Source organism: Protopterus annectens, chromosome 2.part1, assembly GCF_019279795.1.
Source record: "Protopterus annectens isolate FY-2018-M chromosome 2.part1, PAN1.0, whole genome shotgun sequence".
NCBI lineage: Eukaryota > Metazoa > Chordata > Ceratodontiformes > Protopteridae > Protopterus > Protopterus annectens.
In genome coordinates, this window is record NC_056729.1 from 1431614443 (window position 1) to 1431629082 (window position 14640).

Below are 14640 nucleotides of genomic sequence, written 5' to 3' on the forward strand. Positions count from 1 at the left end.
GTAGCGGAAGTGTAAACTTTTTTCCCCCATCTGTCCAAAGCCCTAGAATCTTTGTCTGAGGGAACAGGGTTTTTGGCAGAAGCAGCCTTAACCCCTTTGGGACCCTGTGAGATATTTTCTGGGTCAGCAGCAGGGTTTTTGCAAAGAAATTTATGGGTGTCTGGAACCCTGTAGTATCTGTCCGGCTTAACAGGGGCAGGAGGTAGAGAGCCTGGAGACAGGCCGGACTCTGAGAAAACATCATCTACTATGTCTAGAACAGGGGGGATTGCAAGAGGTCTGTGCTGAGGAAGTAAAAGAAAGTCTTTAAGTCTTCTCTTAGAATCGGAATAATCCTGGCTCTCCCAATGGAAATGCTCCCTCATGGTATGCAGGGTTTCCCCAAAAGAATAGTCCTCAGGAGGAGAAGATGAAGGAATAGAATCTTCAGCATCAGAATCTTCATAGGGAGGGACAGAATATCCCTGATCAGAAGAGGAATCAGAGGAAATGGAAACCTGATCAGAGGAATCATATTCAGTGTCTTGCCTAGGCCTCTTATCAGGAGGGGGATGGGAACCCCTGATCAAAGAAATTAGGTCTTCGGCCATTTTGAGCATCTGTTTTTTAGGCATAGAAGCCTGTCCTGGAGAATGCTGTACTGGTTTCCTTGTCTTTAAAACTGTTTTAGACTTTGTCTTGGATGCTGAAGTAGGCTTTATATAAAGTTGTGTAGGTCTGAAGACACCCTCAGAAGCCGATGCCTGCTCAGCGGCTCCGGACCCATCTGAGGGATTAATTTCCGAAGGGCCAATACCTTGAGTATCCAGAGGCCTAGCTGTCTCCACGTGGGAGTCGGAGGCGGCCTGTGGCTCTGAGGTAGCGGGAGTCAGAGGCTGCAAAAGCGCCTCACTGTGCACCGGTGAACCGGCGACTGGCCTAGAAGAGGCTTCGTTGTTGGTTTTGGATCTCGGATGCTTGTCCTTGTCTTTATCCTTGCATTTTTTATGAATTCCAGTCGTCGGTTGTTCTGATGGCATTATGTAGTTAAACCTTCTGCCAAAATAATGAAAAGCAAAATCGTACCGACGCTTAATAGTGCGTTGGATAAATCTAGCACAAAACCGACAACTAGCAATGTCGTGGTCAGGGCCTAGGCAAGGAATACAGTAAGAGTGGAAATCCTTATGAGGTATTTGCTTCCCACAAGAAATACAATTGTTAACTTTTTCTGACATCGGTCTGGAGCAAGAAAAAAGTTTTCCCAATGGGGTACTTAGCTTTATTGAAGACTTCGGCTCTGAAATTCGATTTAGAAAATCTCAGGAGTCGGCCGACCAGCACTTGCCAACTGCTTTTGCTTCGGGCACCGCACAGCAAGAAAGACTGAAGAAAATGGCATTGGCTGCATCTTTTATACCCCTGGCGCACTGACGTCAGGGAAGAGGTGACAGCAACCGACGCCGGACCAGGACTTTGGAATTCAGGCCGACTGCGGGTAGCCTGCCAGCAGGATAACCCAAGTGTAATGACTGCAACAGTGCAACACGATGAACATCAATGTTTTTAGGTTGTTGCTTGTGTTAAAAAGTATATATATTTATATATATATATATATATATATATATATATATATATATATATATATTTTTTTTTATACAATACTTTTAAGTATTAGATTAAATAACACTGGCTCTTTAAAATGTCTTAACTATGTTAATTACCTTTGCAATTATTGAATTCATCTTAATTGATGGCATTATTTTAACTGTGGGATCTTGGGTTTTCGTTGTCTGAAGAAGTTCATGCATTTTCTGAATGAAAGAGCTAACAATAAACTGGCTTGGATTGTACAGCTTGCTGCCTAAATTTTGTTTTTTGGTTACAAGTTTTTTTTTTATGTAATAATTATTATAGATTGCTTCCAAAGGTTTGGGACTTGGGATTCACTGATTGTTCAATTGATAAGTATGCTGACAGGAGATTCAGCAGCAAGTTTTATGTATTCTGATGGGAAATCATCCGAGGAAGAAGAACAGGTTTTAGTTTGAGAAGAAGTTTACGTATTCAATGTAATGGATACAGGTTATAGAGAGAAGGGAGGATACTGAGTGTTAGGTGTTGATGTATTTTGGCAAGGGAGATAAGACGTTGTTTTGTCTTTAGTGGATGTTTGGGAAGGGGTGGAATTATATTATCTGTGTAGTTAGAATTTGTGATTGAATTAGAGCCTGTAACTAATTTGGCTATGCTGTTTATAAAACGGGTATTCAATATATTGGTAATTTCAGTTGGTGTTTTGTCAGTACTGGTGATGGATTTTGTGTGGAAGTGATGAGATGGTTTTCCAAAAACTTTTTTGGATTGGTTTGTTAGTTGTTGTGTGAAATTATTTTTTATCAGCATTTACTGATTTTTTTTGCTTTGTTTCATAGCTACCTACAGATTATAAAATTTGTATTGCTTTTATACTTTTGCCAATCATTCCAAGCTTTAACTCTGATTTGAAATATTTTTTAGTTGATTTGGTTAACCAGGGTGCATGGTTTACTTTTGTTCTTTTTGTTCTGAGAGGAGCTACATTGTTATGAGTGTCTAATAATAGTTTATTGAAGTAGATGACAGCATTGTCTAAGGGTAACATTTGTAGTATGGACCAGTTGATTGATTTTAATATACTATTAAAGAGGTCTTGAATAACGTTTCTTAGGTTTCTGGATGTTTTGTAGGTACGGGTTTTGGCCTTTTGGGAAGTGGTTCTATAAGAGTATGTGGGTAGTTAGCCACTTAAGAAACTGGGAAGTGTATTGGAATTTGAGTACTTGTGGGGGTTAGAGACAAGGATCTAATCTAGGGTAGAACTATGGTTACTATTGTTTTTGTATTTTAGTGGGGGTAGCAATAAGTTGTGTAAAGTCGTAGAGGTTGAGACAGTTTGCTGGTGAGTCAGTGGATAAGTTTGACTTACCAAGTTTGCTGATTATTGCATATTTAGGTGCAATCATTCACTTTACCAATGATGTTAACATATTACAGGAGGATCTAACACAGACAAATGACTGGTGCAAAAGCCAGATGTTCTGCAAATAAATGCAAAAATGTTTGCATTACCTGCTAATTACAGTAATGACAACACCACCCCTATGCTCAAACACAGTGGTGCAAGACCTGGCAACACACGTAGATAGCAGTCTGAAACTCACCCACCAAGTTTCCACAGTGGCATGGAAGGCTATGTCTTGCATCTCATAAGTCAGGCCATCATATCCAGATCTGAGGATGTTTTAACAGCACTGTACTCAACCCTCTTCCATCTGGTAAGAGGAGGATGGTAATAGCAGTGTCCCACATGTTGGTGTAAAATGCCCTCTCTCTCTCTAATGTCAAGTAGGTGCACAAATACACACATCACAGTTGACTGCAGTAAGAGCAGAACCCCTACCTAAGTACACTGACTAGAGAACTCTGTATTTAAGGCAAGTGGCATGCCACAATTCTGACTTTTACAAGGCTGCAGGACAACTTACAGTGGATGCCATCAGCAGTGGATGTTGGGGAGAAGATGCTGGGAGGCCTTCATGAAATTGATGTGTAGGCATGTGCAAGTGTCAAAATATTTGCAATCCATGGGATTGGAGTGGTAACTGCAGGATACACACTTATGCTCTTCTGACTAGATAGACACAGACACCTTCCAGTTGACTGCAGTGAGAACAGAACCCCTACCTATCTAAGGTACATTGACTAGAGAACTCAATACTTAACTCGAGTGCCACCACACAAGTTTGAATTTTACAAGGCTGCAGAACAACCTATAGTGGATGACATCAGCAGTGGATGTTGGAGAGAAGATGTTGGGAAGCCTGCATGAAATGGTTGTGTAGGCATGTGCAACTGTCAAAATAGTTGCAATCCATGGGATTACAGTGGTAACTGCAGGGTACACACTTATACTCTTCTGACTAGACAGACACAAACACACCCCAGTTGACTGCAGTGAGAACATAACCCCTAACTATCTATCTGTACTGACTAGAGAACTCAGTACTTTACACAAGCACCATAGCATAAGCCTGACTTTTACAAGGCTGCAGGACAATTTATAGTGGATGACAACAGCACTGGATGTCCGAGAGAAGATGTTGCGAGGCCTGAATGAAATGGATAGCTAGCGATGTCCAACTGTCAAGATAATAAAGTTCTACATGTTGCCAGATTGAGGAGTGTGCAATCCGTAGTATTTGGTGGTTGTATTTCCAATGTGCAGGTGTACTTTGAGACAGCTTTACAAACTATATGGAAACCGGTGTCCACATTAGTACAAGTATTGAAACATTTGAATGTGTATTGTCATTTTAAAGATGTGCATGGTATATAAGACAACATTTGTTATTTATTTCTGTAATGGAGTCGATATATTTGTGAACAAGTACTGAGAAACCATGGTTGCAGTGCATGGGGTAGGTAATAATGGCTGCATTGTAAATATGTGTTATTTTCTTAGGTAGTGCAATCATTTGCTTTGTTTCCACATGTAGTTTCATGGCATGAAGACTAAATGGACAATAAACAAAAGAAATACATGCTATTGCCCACTTTGAATAGATCACCGCCAAGCAGCGGGTTTGTGGGATGGTTGGCAAACTGCACATGCAAGATACACATGTCTACTGCTTTCCCTACTTGTGCATAGTTAAGCAGTGCACAAACACAAGCCTCATTGCTAAAATTATGCGAGTTCTCAATATTGAGTGTATGAAGCACAATCGCTGCTTAGCTGACTCTGTGGCAGCAGGTGTAAATGCATTGACACATTTCTTTTGGAGCCCAGATGATATAGGATTCAAATCCAGATGTATGTAATGCATTTAAATAAGTAATGATAATGCAATAAAATTATTCTTTATACAGCATTCACAGTGTGTTAGTGTATTGACATAGCTCAGCATGTTTAAGTGTCATTGTGCGGAGGAAATCGCACAACAGAAGAGCCGTTCACCATCGCTTGAAATTGGTGCAAGATGCCAAACGCCATGCAAACATAGAGGTGAAAAAGTGAAGGGCTCCATTGTTTTTTCTATTACTTATGTGTGCTGTGTGTGATTCTATTTTTGACCAGATTAAAGGTGTTAAAATGGGGTAGATAGGAAAGTGATGAAATCAGGGGAAAGTAGGGTGAAGAATAAAGGGAAAGCAATATAGGAATGTGCAGAAGGGAGGTAGGAAAGAACCATAGTTATCCATTTCTTCAACAGTGTAAAATGAAAATATGTACAGAATATTAACTGAATTTGTAGCCTCACCTCCACAAAGAGGGGTGACAACAACACAATCATGTTGTATAGCCAATTGGACCAAATCAAGTGTATCAAAAAGAAACATCTGGGAAAAGAAGAGCTATGTATGGGATGATATTTTTTGTGGGAGGGTTGCCCATGTTTTTTCACTTCAGTAAGAGAGGAATGCTGGGTAAGGGACATTGGTATTTCAGGTAAGTTGGATAGATGAGGAAGCAAATGCAAGAAAACAGGTCAGACAAGGCACACAGAAGGTGAGAGATACAAAAGTTAGGGGACACCATGACTGGGGTGAGGAATGGGACAACACAAGCCCATGCTTGTCAAACATGGGGACAGTGGGAATCTAATCCTCACTCACAGGACTGTCATCACTGTCCCCTTACTCGCTGGTTGCTGGAGTGCTTGACATCTTCTCCTACAGCTCATGAGGGAGAGTGGCCTCTTCATCCGGTGAAGATGTGCACCAGTGGTGCTGTGCATGACCCTGTGCACCAACCCTGTCATCTGTCGGGTGATGAAATACCACAGAACCAGCAGCCAGGGTAGTGCTACCTGAGGGCACAGGTAGTGCAGGGGCAGCAGAGGCAGTACTGCCAGGTTGGGTCCCAGATGAGCTGGGCATTGGTACCAGAGCTGATGGAGCGGGGATAGGTAGAGCCACCAGGGTTGGCCTACCTCCCTGTGCTGTGAAGCATTTAGTGATGTTTATACACAGGGATGACTTGGAGTCATTTTCAAGACATAATAGAAAATGAAAAAAAAAGAGATAAGGGTTGGGGTGAGAGGAAAAAAAAGAGATAATGCTTCATATGTCACATATGATTGGACTAATTTTATCATGATTATACAACTATTTTATCTGAAGATTTACATTTAAGTATACTTCCTAATAACTGCAAACTATAATTATGGATTGATCAAAGTAATCCTTGCAATGCACATATATTGTACATATGCTTGGTCCAATTATACAGATTAAAATTAACAGCTGGGCATTTATGCCACTTGTGTAGAATTTAATTTATGTAATATTATTAAAGAATTGCAGTACTTTACACTTGTTACTTGTGGTAATTAGGTTCATAGGTTCATAGGTTCATACTAGGCTATCTGCCCTGGGGCAATTACAAGCCTAGCCTGATTTTGTTTGGCTTACGCCACCCCTTGATTTGAGTATACTGTGCCCTTTTTAAGGTTTAGTTTACTGTGCCTCTGTCTAATAGTGACACGGAAGTAATCCCTGGGACAAACCTATGATTCCCCATCCACTCATCAAGATTCTTCTTGAAGAGATTCAGTGAGGTGCTCTGCCTAACATGAATTGGAATTCTATTCCAGAGCGAAGGGAGCCTCTGGGTTATGAATCTGTCCCTCCAGCAAGTTCTATTTATTTCTGTGCTGAGGTTCAAGTCCCTCGAGTGTGTAGCTCTAAGGGATTTAGATTTACTGAGGTGGAGTATGTCTATTAATTCTGGATTGGACATAGCTTTATATGTCAGGCATAGATTGCCTCAAAGTAGGCGGTATGCAACTGAGTAGAGCTGGAGTTTTTTTAACCGAGCAGCATATGGCATCTGCTTGAGTCCCTTGATCCTCTTGGTGAGGTACTTTTGGGGTCTTTCTAATTGCTGCAGGTGTCGGGTAAGGTACATACCAAAAGGGGCATTGTATTCTATGATGGGCCTGATGAGGGATGACTAAAGGGGCACGATTACCTCTCTTGATCTAGATGTGAATCCTTTCATGATGAGGTGGGCTATGTAGAAGTTCTTTCTAACCACTTTGGCAATGTGGTTGTCAAAGGAGAGATTGCTATCAACTTGGGTCCCCAGATCCCTAATTACTTTCTCTGTACTTAATGGGTTACTGCCTATGTGGTAATTTGTGGGTACATTGTTTTTGCCAAAGGATATGACTATACACTTTTTGGCATTTAGCTTTAGACCATGGCTCTGGCACCAGTTATCCGTCTCTGTGAGACCTTTTTGAAGGATGTTTGTGTATGCTGGAGAGTCAATTATGGCACCCAGTTTGCAGTCATCTGCAAACTTGGTGAGCCATAGTCCTCCCACGTTGGCCTGTACCTCGGAAAGGTATATACCGAACAAGAGCGGTCCCAGGACAGAACCTTGTGGGATGCCACTTGTGACCGGTTTCGAGTCTGACATGGCTCCAGCAACTCTCACTCTGTGGGTTCTGTCTTTGAGCCAGTTTGCGACCCATCTTGTGACATAGGGGTTTATATTTAAGCTGGATAGCTTATCTATGATGCCCGAGTGGGGTATTGTGTCAAATGCCTTTGCTAGGTCCAGATAGGCTGTGTGGACTACTTTCCCTTCATCTATGGCTTTGGTGACTGTTTCAAAGAAGTCAACCAGGTTCAAAAGGCAGGATCTGCCCTTGACGAAGCCAAATTGGGTAGGATCTAGTGTCTGTAGGTCTCCAATGTCTTTGTTTATGAGCTCCATGATGATCCTCTCCATAGCCTTGCAGACTAGGCTAGTCAGGCTTATGGGGCGATAGTTTCCAGGGTCCGTAGAGGCTCCACCTTTGTGGAGTGGGACCACTGTTGCTGTACGCCATTCTGTGGGCACATATCCTGTAGTGAGGCTGAGATTGTACAGCTGTTTTATTTGAGGGATTAGTTCTTCTTGGAGTTCATGTAGGATGCAACCCGGGACGCCATCTGGTCCCATGGAAGCAGTGTTTTTTGCTTTGGAGAGGGCAGCCTTCACCTGAGCATCAGAGATGTTTGGGAGGCAGCCCTCTGCCGGGATAGATACTTGCTCTTTTGGGGGGGAAGGGGTGGAGACGTTTGCACTGAATCTGTCTGCCAGGATATTGGCGATGTCTGTGGGTTCAATGTATTTTTTGTTGTTTAGAATCAACTCAGAACAAGTCTGGGAGTTGCATCCCAGGTTCCTAACATAACTGAAAAAAGCCTTATGATTGTCTTTAGTGTCCTGTGCAATTTTTCTCTCGAAGCTGGCCTTGGAGGATTTTATGAGGGATCGTAATTTTTTGCTAGTACTGATCAGAGCTGCCTTCCCTATTAGGGATTTTTCTCTATCATGTAGTAGCTTCCTCCTTCTGTTGTACAGTTTATTTATGGCTGGGGTCCACCAGACTGGACGCCTGCCTTTGGATGATTGGGTCTTGGTTTTGTTTGAGATAGCATGATCCATGCATTCCTGGAGATGTCCGTAGAATGCGTTTATAGTACAGTCTTACACTTGACTCCTAAATTTGGTTTGTGCTACAAACTGATGCAAGCATACTTTTACAGTTAGGATATGCATGCTTACTTTGCTACTACTGTATAGAAAAGAAGCATGTTTCTTTACATTTTAAGGTTACAATAATACTTCTCTTGTACTGCATACATACCACTTGCCTCCCTCAGTCTGTCCAGATGATCATCATGTACATGCCTATTTGCATCTATTTCAGAATTGTCCATGAAAAGAAAAGAAAGGAATGGCATTATGCATACCAGTCATGCCTATATTTAGGTTTCTATATATTATAAATTGTCTTTATTAACATACTTACACAACTGTGGGATGTTGCTCGATTGAAACTCATCCAACCACTGGTTGAGTGTATATCTCTTGCACCTTTTTTTAAGTTGTTAAAGTGTTGCCTACACGGTTCTCCAGTGTGTGGGATGTCAGTCACACTGGATACAGTCTTTGCCAGACTATTCCAAGCCTCAGACTTGTACTGGGAGCTGGTATAGTCCCCCATGCAAAAGCCTTTGGCTGTGGCACTTTACCAGCAGTACAGAAAAGATTCCAGACTCATGAACACCCCACCTCTACACCCTAAATTGGACACCTTCCCCTCTAACACCAGACATGTCTAATCCCAAAGCAGTGCAACATCAAATATGATTTCCCAAGAATTTCTGTTATCACTTTTACTGGTAGTGCACAAACTCAAGCAATGATGCCAACTGCATTTGGTCAGTGTTAGGTGGAGAGCAACAGTGCCAAACAGAGAGAAAAACAGTTTTGGAAATATGAAGGTTAATATGACACTTGACATTAGTTTGAGGGGTGTCTGCTGCTGTATCTGTTAGGTGATTTAACTGCACTGGGGGCATACATTTCATGACCTGACACATGTTTGGTTTGGCTTTATACACTGGTAAAACTGATTTTTACAGTGTGGGATTCAAACCTATGCATAAGGAACAAAATATTTTCTTCCACAGCAATGATTTTCTATCTTTGCCTCAGAAGTGCTTCTCAGACATAATCTTTAATTATTTATAAATACAGATAACAGACTGAGGTATTATCTATGTATGTGTGTGACCTGACAAGGTCCTTTTATATACATTCATTTGTGTATGTGTCTTATCTAAGTTTAAAGGCCATCTAAGTCCAGATAGCAGAATTATACTTACAGAAACATAGTAGACAGAATACTCTCAGTCATACATCTGAACCTTCAAAACATAGTAAGGGTGTCTTATCCCTTATACATATAATTCATATCAGCTCTAATATTTATAATTATGTATAAATCATTCTAAGATATATTTAACATAATGTAAAATGGAACAACAGTAAAATGTCTTGAATATTCTGTATTAGAACCTAGAACAATGTGTACAGCAACCCTACACTTTTACCTGTTGCCACAGGAATATTTAATTAACACTTGGATATTTTCCTGTTATTACTATAAACTGAACTGTCACAACAGTAAAAATATGTTGCACTTCCTGTATTATAACTCAGCGCCATCTGCACTACAGCTCTACACTTACACCTGCTGCCACAGGAATAGTTAAATAACAGTTGGAAATGTCCATATTCATTATTAACTTCTATGTGTTAACCACAGCGCAGTGTCGCTTACTGTGTTTGGAAATTGCCCAACACACAGTTGATACACTATATCCATTTAGAAATTGTTGACTGCTTCCTCTTTGCAAGTGTTCATTGGCTGCAGGTGTTGGGGAAGCTTTCTAACTGTTCCACAATGTCGCTTAGTCATGTTGCGCAGTGGAAATAAAAAATGCAACAATGTATCCTTTTTGATGTTTAGAATGTCTACAAATGTTCTGTCTGCTTCCTGTGTGGGCCATTAGTCCAGGTTTGTGCACTGCTAAGCATCACACAAATGAGAGAAGCAAAGCTAAATATGACATTTATTGTGTTTCTTCATTTCCCTTGTTTGCACAGCACAAACACAGGCATTAAAAAAATTTTAAAAAGTGAACGTTATGAAAAAGGAAGAAAATAAATCTATTAAATAAACAACACTACAAAAATTTATGTTGTTGCACATGAAATATTTTTACACAGGTCTGGACTTGAACTCTCACTTCAATGAACCTTCAAAACACAGTAAGGGTGTCTTATCCCTCTTTGCTATAGGAAAAGCTTTGCAGCAGAGAATGAAAATCATTGTGGGATAGAAGCAGCTGCAACATTATCCACAGTATTAACAAAACAAATGACAGTTGTGTGTACATGTATTAATGTCAGATGTAATGCATACAACCATTTATGACTATTGCTTCCACAAATGCACCTCTGTCTTATCTCTCTGGGTTTGTTGCTCATGGTTGTCTTATCTGACCAGTAATCTAAGACATGCATTCTGTAAGGGATTCTGTATCATTGTCCTTAAGATGTGTGAGTATATTAAATGGCAATGATATACAGTTGTCAAGAAATGAAGGGGAGGTTGGATATTACTGAACAAAAACTGTGAAATGTGTGCTGTTTACTTACATTTAAAACCTTGATACAATTAGTTATACACTTTGTGAGTGGGTGACACATCCACTGGAGGAAAGGGAGTGTGAATTATTTTTGTATTTTCCTTCTCCCTACCAGTAATCATTCACAGTTGCAATACATTAGCAACAAACACCGAATGAGTGCTTGAACTATGTTTACATTTGCTACATGAAGCCAGGCATTTGGGATTCAGAAATTCTAATGAGTGCACACTTCATTTGCATCTTCAGCAACCTCACAGCCCTAAATCTACACTATAAAAAGTGAACAGTGTAGCTAGGGAACCTGAAGGTGAGGAGACTTGTTTATGTGGAAAACACAGGAGAATATACTACTTTGGGATTTATCTGCACAGAAGACTACTGATCTTGATAAGGTATGCTTGCATTTTTCAGTTATATACTGGATATCCTCAGATATCAGTAAGAAAAATCTTCTTTTATATATATATATATATATATATATATATATATATATATATATATATATATGTATGTATATATAAAAAAATATATATATATATATATATATATATATATATATATATATATATATATATGGATCTACTTCACATAATCAAACATCCAAATGTTCTACTTTCATATAGCCGAGACCATATGATTGAACATTTGAATGTTCGAAAATGTGAAAAAAAATAAACAGTGCTAGCAGGGGGGCTAGCCCCCATGAACCCTCCACACCCCCCGCTATTTAAATATACCAACTCCAAGATCACACTACATTGCGGTAAAGGGAAATCTTCCTGTTCTGCACTCTATGGAGATCCCCATTCAGACTGTTCGAACTTTTAAAAGTTCATTCATATGGTCTCGGCCATATGAAAGTCAAGCTTTTAAAAGTTCGACCATCTGAAGGGGACCCATATATATATATATATATATATATATATATATATATATATATATATATATGTGTGTGTGTGTGTGTGTGTGTGTGTATTAGCTACTTTTAGCTACTTTTTTCTGTATACACTTCTTAGATGTTTTACTGATGGCATAGGCAGGTTTGTCATGGCATTTTACTTTCTCAGATGTACAGCTTTAGTAACTGTCATCACAAGTGTTAATGTTAAAACTGTTTTTTTTTTCTCTTTACACCCTTCTATTGTTATTTCAGTGAATTGTAAATATTCTATATTGTCAATGACACAGGGGTATTAGCCTTTGAGGATGGCCAATAGCCACCTGTAGGGAAGTGCTGGACACAGGTAGACATGACTGACAGTTGTATAAAATTGAATGCTCTGTGGTAAAATGTGTACACATGTTTTTGGGACAGTTTTATTTGATAGCACTTTTAACAGTTCACTGATGGGTTGTTAGCAAAATGTGTATTTTGCCTGTTGTTTTTGGGTGAAGGGGCCAAATTCCATTTCTATGTTGGCACAGACAAAATCTGCTATTGTTACTGTCCTTGTTTTGAATCCAACATTGCTTTATGTGTGATTGTAAAATGTTACAGCCACATAATTCCTTTTTTATATTTGAATATCTTGACTGTTTTTTGTTTCTCTATTGGGTAATATTTAAATACTACCTTTTATGTGTTATGTCTAAGCAGGACTTTTATTTATGTAATACTTATGCATATTATCCTTTTTTTGTGTTTTATGTCACTATGACTATGGCACCCAAGTGTCTCAACCGATTCCAGTGAGCCCTCAGATATCAGGGTAGTGTGGTTACTGTGGCTTCAGTACCTGTTGACTCTGGCTATAGCCAAAGTGTGGTTGAGATGCCATGTAGGAGGGTTGTTAGGGGTGCTTGGAGGAGGCCTGCTGTCCATCCTCCACCTGATCCAAGTGTGCCTTCTCGTGCCACTCAATGTATGTTTAGGGCCATCATGAAGGTGCAGACAACGTTCCAATAAGTTCCCCAGAGAAATGCTTAGGGTTGTGGATGTGTCACAGGCTGAAATGTATGAGTGCCTCCACAGTGTTGCCAATTCAGTGGATTGGATGAATGACATGTTGGAAAGGGTGGTGTCTGTGATGGAGTGTCTGCTGGGAGGAGGATGGCTTCCACATGGGAGTAGGTCAGCCATATCATCTGATGTTAGCCAATGTAGCCATGCCCAATCACGCTCCCATAGTGGCACTTCCACTGCTGTGTGAGTGGTTGAGGTGTCCACACCCAGACATGGCAGGCCATGGGGTCATGGTCCTCTGCATCATCCAGTACACATCAGTCACATTCAGGTAGCAGCAGTGCATCTGACTGTGGGTGTGGATGTCTCACTGCAACTCCTGGCAGAGTCAGTTGTCATGGTTGGGTATGACAATGATGCACTCCCACCTCTACCATGCATGGCTCACACCTGTCTGACATACCAACACGTTCAGCTAGCACAGAGCTTGGCTGAGTTCTTGTAGAAACTCACACACCAGCTTTGTGGTTCAGCTGTGAGGCTTTCTAAGTGGCCATTTGTTACTTTATCCAGATGTGTGCCTGTTTCTCTTTCCTACTCACACACACTTACCTTTAGTGTCAGCCTAAGTTTCCTGCCCCCTCCCTGCCCCACACACACACACGTACACACACGCACACACACGCACACACAGGCACACACACACACACACACACACACACACACACACACACACACACACACACACACACACACACACAAAACACCATGAGCCAGTGAAGATAACTGTGCCATATCCTTGTTTTCTGTCTTTTGGATTCAGAGATACATAAGCTTTGTGTGTGATGCTCAGGTTGCATAACTGACTTAGTGCTTAGTATATTTGTGTATTTGATGTTGTTTTGCTAATTGTACTTTTGACATATTTTGGTTCATAGGTTCATAGGTAGGTACTAGGCTATCTGCCCAAAGGCATTTATAAGTCTAGCCGGAATGTGTTGGCTTTCGCTGCCCCCTTAGATTAGTTTTCTGTACCTCTGTCCAGCAGAGCCATTGAGGTGATTCCTGGGGTAAACTTTCTGTTTCCCATCCACTCGTCAAGGTTTCTCTTAAAGAGGGTTAACGAGGAGCTCTGCCTAATGTAGATTGGAATCTTGTTCCAGAGCATGGGAAGTCTTTGGGACAGGAATCTATCCCTCCAGCACGTCCTATTTATTGTTGTGGTGAGGTTTAGACACCTGGAGTATGTGGCTTGAGAGGATATGGTTCTCTTTAGGTGGAGCATGTCCACCAATTCTGGGTTGGACATGGCCTTGTACGTCAGGCAGAGATCATCTCTGAGTAGGCGGTATGCAACCGAGTACAGCTGGAGTTTCTTCAGTCGAGTTGCATAGGGCATCTGCTTGAGGCCAGTGATCCTCTTGGTGAGATACTTCTGTGGTCTTTCCAGTTGTTGCAGGTGTCTTGTAAGGTACATCCCAAATGGGGCATTGTATTCTATGATGGGTCTGATGAGTGATGTGTAGAGGGGCCCAATGACATCTTTCGATCTGGATGCAAACCCTTTTGTGATTAGGTGGGCGACATAGAAGGATTTTCTAACCACTTTGGCAATGTGATTATCAAAGGAGAGGTTACTATCTACTTGGGTCCCCAGATCCCTTATTACGTCTTCCGTATTTAGGGGGCTACCACCTATGTGATAGTTTGTGAGT